Source organism: Macrobrachium rosenbergii, chromosome 16 (genome assembly GCF_040412425.1).
Source record: "Macrobrachium rosenbergii isolate ZJJX-2024 chromosome 16, ASM4041242v1, whole genome shotgun sequence".
In the NCBI taxonomy this organism is placed as follows: domain Eukaryota; kingdom Metazoa; phylum Arthropoda; class Malacostraca; order Decapoda; family Palaemonidae; genus Macrobrachium; species Macrobrachium rosenbergii.
Genome location: NC_089756.1, coordinates 32,776,262 through 32,786,261, shown reverse-complemented (window position 1 = coordinate 32,786,261; position 10,000 = coordinate 32,776,262). Strand labels below are relative to the sequence as shown.

The window sequence follows — 10,000 nt, the reverse complement described above, 5'->3', positions numbered from 1 at the left end:
TCTCTCCTAACCACTTCCTTTATTTTACATAAATACTTTAAATTTTGTTTGTTTAATTCAATGTCTCGCTCCTAACCACTTTACTTATTTTACATATATATATATACTTTAGTTTTCGTTTGTTTAATTCAGTGTTTCATCTAACCACTTTATTTTACATAAATATACTTTAATTTTCGTTTGTTTAATTCAATGTTTCACTTCTAAGCACTTTCTTTATTTTTCATATATACTTTAATATTCGTTTGTTTAACACAATGTTTCGCTCCTAACCACTTTATTTTACATAGCCACTTTAAATTTCGTTTGGTCAATTCAATATTTCGCTTCTAACCACTTTCTTTATTTTACAGATATACTTTAAATTTCGTTTGTTTAATTCAACGTTTCGCTCCTAACCACTTCACTACCGCTAATGTTATAAATACATAGAATTATCGATACACAGACGTTTAATCATCCAGAACGAACATCATCAACAACATCGCCAACCACCTCACTTTCATCGCTCATTTTCTCCGGGGAAAGTCTGGCGGCTTCAACTTCAACTTCTGCTCCCGCCGCCTGTTCATTTTGACAGCGGCAGTCCGGTGCATTGTTGAGCTTCCGTCAAAGTCGACGGAGTTGAAAAAGAAAATAAAAACGAAAAGACGCCTCTCATTTTCCAGCGTTTTGTTAATTACTTAACAATTATAAAGTTCCCTGAATGCACGGCGCTTATGCATCGTGAGAGGGGGAAGAGTTTGCTGGGTGTTTCGTGTCCTGAGATGAGGATATATTGCTGTTTTTATTCGAGGTTTTCAAGGTTCTTTGCGGCGTCCCTTCGGCCCCTAGCTGCGACCTCTTTCGTTTCTTTTACTGTACCTCCATTCATGTCCTCTTTCTTCTGTCTGGCTATCTAACCTCTGCTGACAATTGTGCTTTTTTTTTTTTAGGGTTTTAAGGTTCTTTGCGGCGTCCCTTCGGCCCCTAGCTGCGACCCCTTTCGTTCCTTTTACTGTACCTCCATTCATTATCTCTTTCTCCCCACCCAGTGCAACTGCGTTGTTTTCCTCCTGTTACACCTTTCAGACCTATCTATTCTCAGTTTCCCCTTCAGCGCTGGATGGCCTCATAGGTCCCAGCCCTTGGCGTAAACTCTATATTCTTATTCTTATTCTATTCATATCCTCTTCCCTCTATCTGGCTATCCACCCTCTCCTAACAATTGTTTTCTAGTGCAACTGCAAAAGTTCTTCCTCCTGTTACACCTTTCAGATTTGAAAACACTGCATACACAAACTTGAATTAACCAGAACGAGAACTGTCAATGGGATTAAGGTCCTTGCGTTGCAGATTTGTACGTTTCCCCTCCCAAAAACCTCGGTATCCCACTGCGGTCCACCAAATTGTAGGATTTAAAGTGGGGTCCACTGTCTCCAAAAGTATTTATTTGCTAGCGAAACGAATGTCTGGAACTTTCAGAGCACACGTTAAAACTCAGAATGATATTTTCAAGTCCAGCGTGCGGTAATGGTTTAAAGCAAATTAATACTTGAATTAAGTATATATGTATATATGTATATATATATATATATATATATATATATATATATATATATATATATATATATATATATATATATATATATATATATATATATGTGTGTGTGTGTGTGTGTGTGTGTATGTATGTAATTGGAATAGGCACAATTCCCTCTTAACTTCCTCGAATTTTTCGCGCTTTTTTGGATACGCTTGTTACTACAAAGCCTTAAGATCTAAATGCAAGAAATATGAAGAAATTCTGATGTCCGGTAGCGGGAAACGAACCCGGGTCCCCTAATAAGAATATATATATATATATATATATATATATATATATATATATATATATATATATATATATATATATATATATATATCTCTCTCTCTCTCTCTCTCTCTCTCTCTCTCTCTCTCTCTCTCTCTCTATATATATATATATATATATATATATATATATATATATATATATATATATATATATATATATATATATATATATATATATATATATATATGTATATATATATAATCTATATATACATGTATGAAAGCTTTTCCTATGCAGGGATGACTAAATAAAAACTCTAAGAACACTATATGGCAAACACTGGCCACTATATATATAAAACAGTCACCCAACAAACTGTCAGTTTTATTTTCTGTCACTCTGCGCGCGAAAGAAAATGTATATTAAGGCCCAATTCATCCATTTTCGCCGCTCTCCACAGGACTTTGGTCTCTTACGACATCCAGGGGTATTTGACCCCGTTCTGTACACGCGGCCATAAATGGCTAAGTTGATAAGTCCTTGATTGCAGAGCAACTTGACCCGAGTCGAACGGATAATCAATTAACCGCGATGCAATTTGGGAAGGGTTTGGCCCGCGTGATTGCTTCTTGACCTCAGAGCCAAAAGTTTTTTTTTTTTTTTTTTTTTTTTTTTTAGTGTCTGAAGGCTTCCAGATTATTATTTTTTATTGTCGTGTAAGGATAAACACTGATAGAATGATGGACACGTATATTGATTTGATAACAAAAACAACAACGTTAATAATAATAATAATAATAATAATAATAATAATAATAATAGTGTATATGTTTTCGTTTGCAGGGATATAATTTTTATTTTCGTTTTCATATAGTATTTCATTTAACAAAGATTCTTTTCTAATATATATATACACACACACATATATATACATGAGAGTATATCTTTATTTTATATCATTTCCATTTCTCTTTTTTCATATTCAATTTATTTTAACGAAACTATAATAATAATAATAATAATAATAATAATAATAATAATAATAATAATAATAATAATAATAATATAAAAAAACACTCAATCGAATGGGATGACTGTGATAGACAAAAAAATATTATTATTATTATTATTATTATTATTATTATTATTATTATTATTATTATTATTATTATTATTATTGTTGTTGTTGTTGTTGTTGTTGTTGTTATTGTTGTTGTTGAAGAAGATGAAGAAGAAACATTTAAAAAAATGCTGAAAGAATAACAACAACAGCCACAATAAAAAAAATAGCAAAAAAAAAAAAAAAAAAAAAAGGCACCGAGTCATAAACGAACCGGCAGTAGACATCGTTGGCCCTCATGTAGTTTAATTTGAACCACTTTGGCCTCATAGAGAGAATTGCGACTCTCTAGAAGACGCTTATTTTACATTGAAAGACGTTACTCGGTCCTCTAGGGTACATAGTCTTGAGGAGTAGAAGTTATTACGGCATTTCCGAAGAAGGAATAAAAGGATCATTAAATTATACGCCTTTTTTGTCCTGGCGCCGGAGGGGTAGCCTCTTCCAGTTTCTGACATCTGGAGGGGTGGCTCCTGAGGGATATTCCGTCCAGTTTCTGCCTTCTGGATGGGATGGAGCCAGAAGGATATTCTCGACTAGTTTCTGACCTCCAGAGGGAGTGGCGCCAGCAGGATATTCTCCACCAGTTCCTGCCTTCAGGAATGGGTGGCTCCTGGGGGATATTCTCTTCCAGTTTCTGCCTTCTGGAAGGGCTGGCGCCGGAAGGATATTCTCTTCCAGTTTCTGCCTTCTGGAAGGGCCGGCGCCGGAAGGATATTCTCTTCCAGTTTCTGCCCTTTGGAAGGACTGGCGCCGGAAGGATATTCTCTTCCAGTTTCTGCCCTCTGGAAGGGCTGGCGCCGGAAGGATATTCTCTTCCGGTTTCTGCCCTCTGGAAGGGCTGGCGCCGGAAGGATATTCTCTTCCAGTCTCTGCCCTCTAGATGGGTGGCGCCAGAAGGATCTTCTCCACCAGTTTCTGCCTTCTGGAACGAGTAGCTCCTGTGGGATATTCTATCCAGTTCCTTTCTTCTGGAGGGGTGGCTCCTGAGGGATATTCTATCCAGTTTCTGCCCTCTGGAAGGGGTAGCGATAGAAGGATATTCTCTTCCTCTTACTGCCCTCTAGAAGTGGTGTCGCCTGAGTAATATTCTCTTCCAGTTTCTGCCTTCCAGAGGGAGTGGCGTCAGAAAGATATTCGCCATCAGTTTCTGCCCTCTAGAGGGGTGGCGCCGGAAGGATATTCTCTTCCAGTTCTAGTACAGTGACTTCAGGAAAGTCGGTACCCTCGGCCTGGATCGACCGCAGGGCTCTCGCTGTTGAACCTGTGTTTATTGTTGATGATTCAGCTGGCCTTATGCCGCACAGGCTCTTCCTCTTGGAGCAGCCTGTAATAAACAACTGAACTGCACATGTAATTATACGGGAGCATCCACGCTACAGTAAGACATTCCATAAACGTCGGGTGGCATCTCATCGTTCATAGCAGAGAAGTCAGTGTCTATGAATGAAGGAAAGGTCTGGCCTTTGGACATATATAATTAGGTACTCGCTTGTCAACATGCTACTTAAATGACAAACAAGACCCCGCTGTGAGTGCTGCTATTACTACTGCTGCTACAGCTGCTACTGTTGCTTTTTTCTCTCTCGGGTCCCATCCGCATTCTTATTTATGATATTGTTTACAATTGTGTCATTGTCAGTGTTGATATATTGATTTTTTTTTCACCGGTCCGTCTTTTTATATTGTTATCAACGTTTTCTCGTTCAGGCAGGAAAAGACCTTGTTGTCTGTCCGATGATAATTATTATTTTTCTTCTTCAGCTTTTTGATGTTTAGCTTTTTTTTTTTTTTTTTGCAAAATGTCGAAAGGGCATTTCTTGAGATGGTCTGGGACTTCGCAGCCAGTCTAGCATTCACCTTATAACACAGTATCTTCACAATACATCAAGTAAAAAATGTGCCAAAGTTTCTTCGGAGCAATCGAGTTTTCTGTAAAGGCGCTACAGTGTATAATTAAGGCCATCGAAAACAGATCTATATTTCGGTGGTCTCGCTATAATGCTGTATGAGCCGCGGCCCGTGAAACTTTAACCACGGCCGGGTGGTGGCCCGGCCTATATCGTTTCCAGAGGCACGATTATGGCTAACTTTAACATTAAATGAAATAAAAACTACTGAGGCTAGAGGGCTGAAATTTGGTGTTTGATGATTGGAGGGTAGATGATTATCATGCTAATTTACAGCCCTCTAACCTCAATAGTTTTTAAGATCTGAGGGCGGACAGAAAAAGTGCGGACGGACAGACGAAGCCGGCACAATAGTTTTCTTTTCAGAAACCTAAAACATTATTATTATTATTATTATTATTATTATTATTATTATTATTATTATTATTAACCAGATGAACCCTATTCATATAGAACGAACCCACCAAAGGGGTCACTGACTTGAAATTCTTTAAGCTTCCAAAGAATATGGTGCTCATTAGGAAGTAAGAGAAGGTAAAGGGAAATACAGAAAGAAGAGATCTCACTTATTAAGAAAGAAAAAATAAATTACTAAATTAATAAATAGATAACAATGTATTAAAACGCAAGGAGAACAGCATTAGAGTAGTCATGCATTGCATCTTCGCTGGTGAGATGGGCGTCCTAATCACAGCTATTGTCATCACTATTTTTCCAGTCTTCACCACTTTCCCTTCGGAGGATGACTTCGAAGGAATGAAGTTTGTAGCCAGAAGCAGAGGTCCTCTTCGGAGGTCCGTTGAGGTTTATTTACGCCGGCGGCCACAGGCGGTGATTGGCAGTCGCCTGTCCAGGTAATATCCAGGTATTTACCAGGGACAGTGTCGATTGACTTCCCTGTCCTTTCTTAATGTCAGTTCAAGGTTCGGTAAACCTCAGTTTTGTTCTTTCTGGCTTAAATTCGAGAAAGACGAGGAATGTTGTTTGGAAATACAATAGATAGATAACTAAATTTTGTGCTTTGCTTGCTTTCAGCTTATGGTAATCAGACTGGTAAACAATTGGATAAATAGATAAACGTTTGCCTTTACTTGCTTTCAGCTTATGGTAATCGACTGGTAAACAGTTGGATAGATAGAGAAACGTTTTTGTTTGCTTACTTTCAGCTTATGGTAACTGACTGATAAACAATTGGATAAATAGATAAACATTTGCCTTTACTTGCTTTCAGCTTATGTTTATGGACTGGCAAACAATTGGATATATAGATAAACGTTTTGTGTGCTTGCTTTCACCTTATGGTAATAGACTGGTAAACAATTGGATAGTTAAAGGAACGTTGGTGTTTGCGGCCTTTTTGAAATATCATTAAACGGGTAAAAATACTGATAGGAAATATTTTTCGGAAAAAAATTTTAAAGGGAGTTGTACAGTTTAAAAAGAATAAATGAGGAATGGATGATTGATTGACATATGGGCATTAAATAAAAAAAGTAAGGCATAGGGAAGAATGAGGTACTTGAAAAGGTGAGAGAAGATAATGGTGTTTTGAGAGAGAGAGAGAGAGAGAGAGAGAGAGAGAGAGAGAGAGAGAGAGAGAGAGATAGATTTGTGAGATAAACAAATTGATTGGGTGAGAAACTGAATAGGTAAGAGAGAGAGAGAGATGAATAGAAATAGATATGTGAGGGATAAACAGAAATTTGGGAAAAATGTAAGTGAGAGAGAGAGAGAGAGAGACAGAGACAGAGAGTTTGACAACGCGGAGAATAGGTAATGAGAGATGAATCTTGAAGATAAACTAATGGGCAAGAAGACTGAACAGATGAGAGAGAGAGAGAGAGAGAGAGGCAGGGTGGGAGAGAGAGAGAGTCTGACTGGGCAAGAAACTGAACAGATGCACATAAGCGAGATAAGTATTGATAGTGGGAGAAACTGTAGAGAGAGAGAGAGAGAGAGAGAGAGAGAGACTGACTCTTAACTCCATTATACGTGAAGTGTAACTGAGCTTTTTTTGCGCAGTACACATCTGCCTACGCACTACCATATGTTCAAGAGGCCGAGTAACATGTGTGCTCAAATGACACTGTCCTCTGTGACCTTTCCATAATAATAATAATAATAATAATAATAATAATAATAATAATAGTTTCACCTTCTAGTTTTATTTCATCCGGAGGCGATAGGAAAAGTCAAATTCCTATCACCTCCAGCCAATATATTGCAATATATTATATTTTTCTTTCCCGCCTCTCCCAGGGGACTTTCCTTCCGGCCTAAGAATCCCTTGCCTTCGGAATACCAATGTCCAACTTTTGGGGTTCCCCTGACTACACTCCCTTTCTCTCCAACACTCCATTTGCCCAAATATCACCAACAACCTCCCTCACCTCCCCACCCCCACCAACCATCTACTTCCGCTTTCACATGCATCGTCGAAACCAATAACATGATAATATCGAGGCGTCCCTAAGCCTTGATGTCTCTCTCTCTCTCTCTCTCTCTCTCTCTCTCTCTCTCTCTCTCTCTCTCTCTCTCTCTTTTGACTCTGACTCAGTGGCTCTTTCTCTAACTATAACTCGGTGGCTCTCTCTCTCTCTCTGGCTCTCTCTCTCTCTCTCTCTCTCTCTCTCTCTCTCTCTCTCTCTCTCAAACTCAGTGGCTTTCTCTCTCTCTCTCTCTCTCTCTCTCTCTCTCTCTCTTGACTCTAACTCAGTGGCCTCCAGGCCGGAAAGACTCCGAGGTCCTGGAAGCCCTCTGACTCGCTGTCTCGTTTTTCTCTTTGCTGGAATCCAGAACGTCGCTGGAAAAGAAAAACGGCGGCGTTAGGTTTCACCCGGCCGGGATAAGACAGCATCATCCGCATCTACTTACGGCTTTCTGTTACTAGTAGTCGAGATGCTACTGCTATTACTAGTGCTATTACTGCTGCTATTACTGCTACTGTTATCGCCACCACCATCATCACCATCAGCACCTTCCAGAGGCTGCCACCGCCTTCCTTCATCCAGAAGCTTTTCCAGAAGCCATATTATCTTCGGTTACTGATCCTTCGGTTACTGATCCCCCCTCCCCTCCCTCCCCCCCACTCATACCTATAACCTTCCCCCTCCTTATTCTTCCCTGCATATTCGTTCCTCCTCACCCCTCCCCCTACTACCCACTTCTAATAACTTCCCCCTCCCTACTATTCCTTCTCGTGGCTTATATGGTAGTGAGTGGCAAAGAGGGATGCTGGGATGCGTGGGAAAGAAGGGAAGGGGGGTACTGGGATGGGTGGGAAATAAGGGGGCGGAGGGGGAGGGGTATGCTGGGATGGATGGGAAAGAAGGGGGATGCAGGGATGGTGAGAACGAAGGGGGATGCTGGGATGGGAAGGAAAGAAGGGTCGAGGATGGATACTGGGATGGGTGGGAAAAGAAGGGGGAGGGATACTGGGGTGGGCCTGGAAAGAAGGGAGATGGGGATACTGGGGTGGATATGACAGAAGTGGGAGGGACATGCCGGGATAGGTGGGAAGGGAGTGGGGATACTGGGATGAGTTGGGAGATAAGGGATGGGGATGCTGGGATGGTTTGTGGGTGGGGACTGTGATGGGGGGAAGAAAGGGGATACTGGGATGGCGTGGGGAGAGAAGTGATTGGGGATACTGGGATGATTGGGGGAGGGAGAAACTGGGATGGGTGGGAAGAAAAGGGGGAAGGGATGCTGCGATGGGCGAGAAGAACGGGGAGGGGACACTGGGATGTGTAGGAAGAAAAGGGGAGGGGGATACTGGGATGGCGCAAGGGAGAAGGAGGAGGGGGAAACTGGGAAGAAGGGGAGAGGCATGCTGGGAAGAGTGGGAAAGAAGGAGAGGGGGATGCTGGAACGGGTGGAAAAGAAGGGTAGGGGATACTGTGATGGGTGGAAAAGAAGGGAAGGGGAGAATGGGGATACTGGGATGGGTGGAAAAGAAAGGGAAGGGGGGGACGGGGGATACTATGATGTGTGAGAAAGTAAAAGTGGGATACTGGGATGGGTGGGAAATATTGGAGAGGGGAGGGCGATACTGGGATGGGTGTAAAAGGGGGAAGGAGGGGGAAGGGGATACTGGGATGGGTCGGAAAGGAAGAGGGACGAGGGATACCGGGACGGATGATAAAGAAGAAGGGGGCTGGCGGTGAGGGGCGTGGGATGAAGATGGCTGCTGTACCCAAGAGAAACCTCAAAGCGATGCCTTTGAAGCGCCAACTTCGAAATTCTCTCCCACAAGCTCTCCAGTTCGTCTGATCTTCGGCCGGAAGGCGAGTTTCTGCTGTTGGTACTGCTGCTGGCTGGTGGGGGCTGCGGCGGTGGTGGTGGTGGTTATTGCCTTGTTGTTGTTGCATTTTATATATATATATATATATATATATATATATATATATATATATATATATATATATATATATATATATATATATATATATATATATATATATAGTGTGTATGATCAATCAGTCAACAAGGTAATAGTTATATTGAACAAAAATATATTGAGAGAGAGAGAGAGAGAGAGAGAGAGAATATTCAGTGTATAGATCATTTTTATGGTTATAATCATAGGCTATGATACCTGATTTTAGGATACTTTATTTAAAAAATAAAAAAAACGAGTTCCAGACCGGTTTCGACTGATTACCGGTAAGCATCTTCAGATGGCTGGTGACTGTGGATATGCTTGGATAGAATAATCCGCTGTAAATTATATAATATATATATATATATATATATATATATATATATATATATATATATATATATATATATATATATATATATATATATATAAAACTTAACCATATGAATGTATTTATTATGCTTCTAATTAAGGCTTCTGTTTAGTCTTTACAAATTTCTTGCTATACAATCACACCAGACACAAGCTCTTATTATTACCGAAAAGAAATTTGAAAAGGAGAGAATAAGTAATTCGGGAAATTAGGTTATTCCTTCTAAAAGAACCGAATCGAGATAATAGTATTTACATTTTGGAGAGAAAAAAAATAAAGTCCTGATTCATGTTCGCATTTCTTTCAGCCCAGGGCGAAATACAATGCAACACATGTAGTGTAAATTCTGCTCTCTTTAACGCGAGCAGAAAAGGCTCGCAGCTCATTGTTTACTCTCTCTCTCTCTCTCTCTCTCTCTCTC

General features: G+C 40.2%; 1 protein-coding gene across 9 annotated transcripts in view; it reads right to left on the bottom strand.

Annotated features, from left to right (window-relative positions):
• LOC136847278 (uncharacterized) overlaps positions 1-10,000 on the bottom strand; it is a 199,460-nt gene that overhangs the window by 43,113 nt on the left and 146,347 nt on the right. The gene's annotated exons all lie outside the window — the stretch shown is intronic.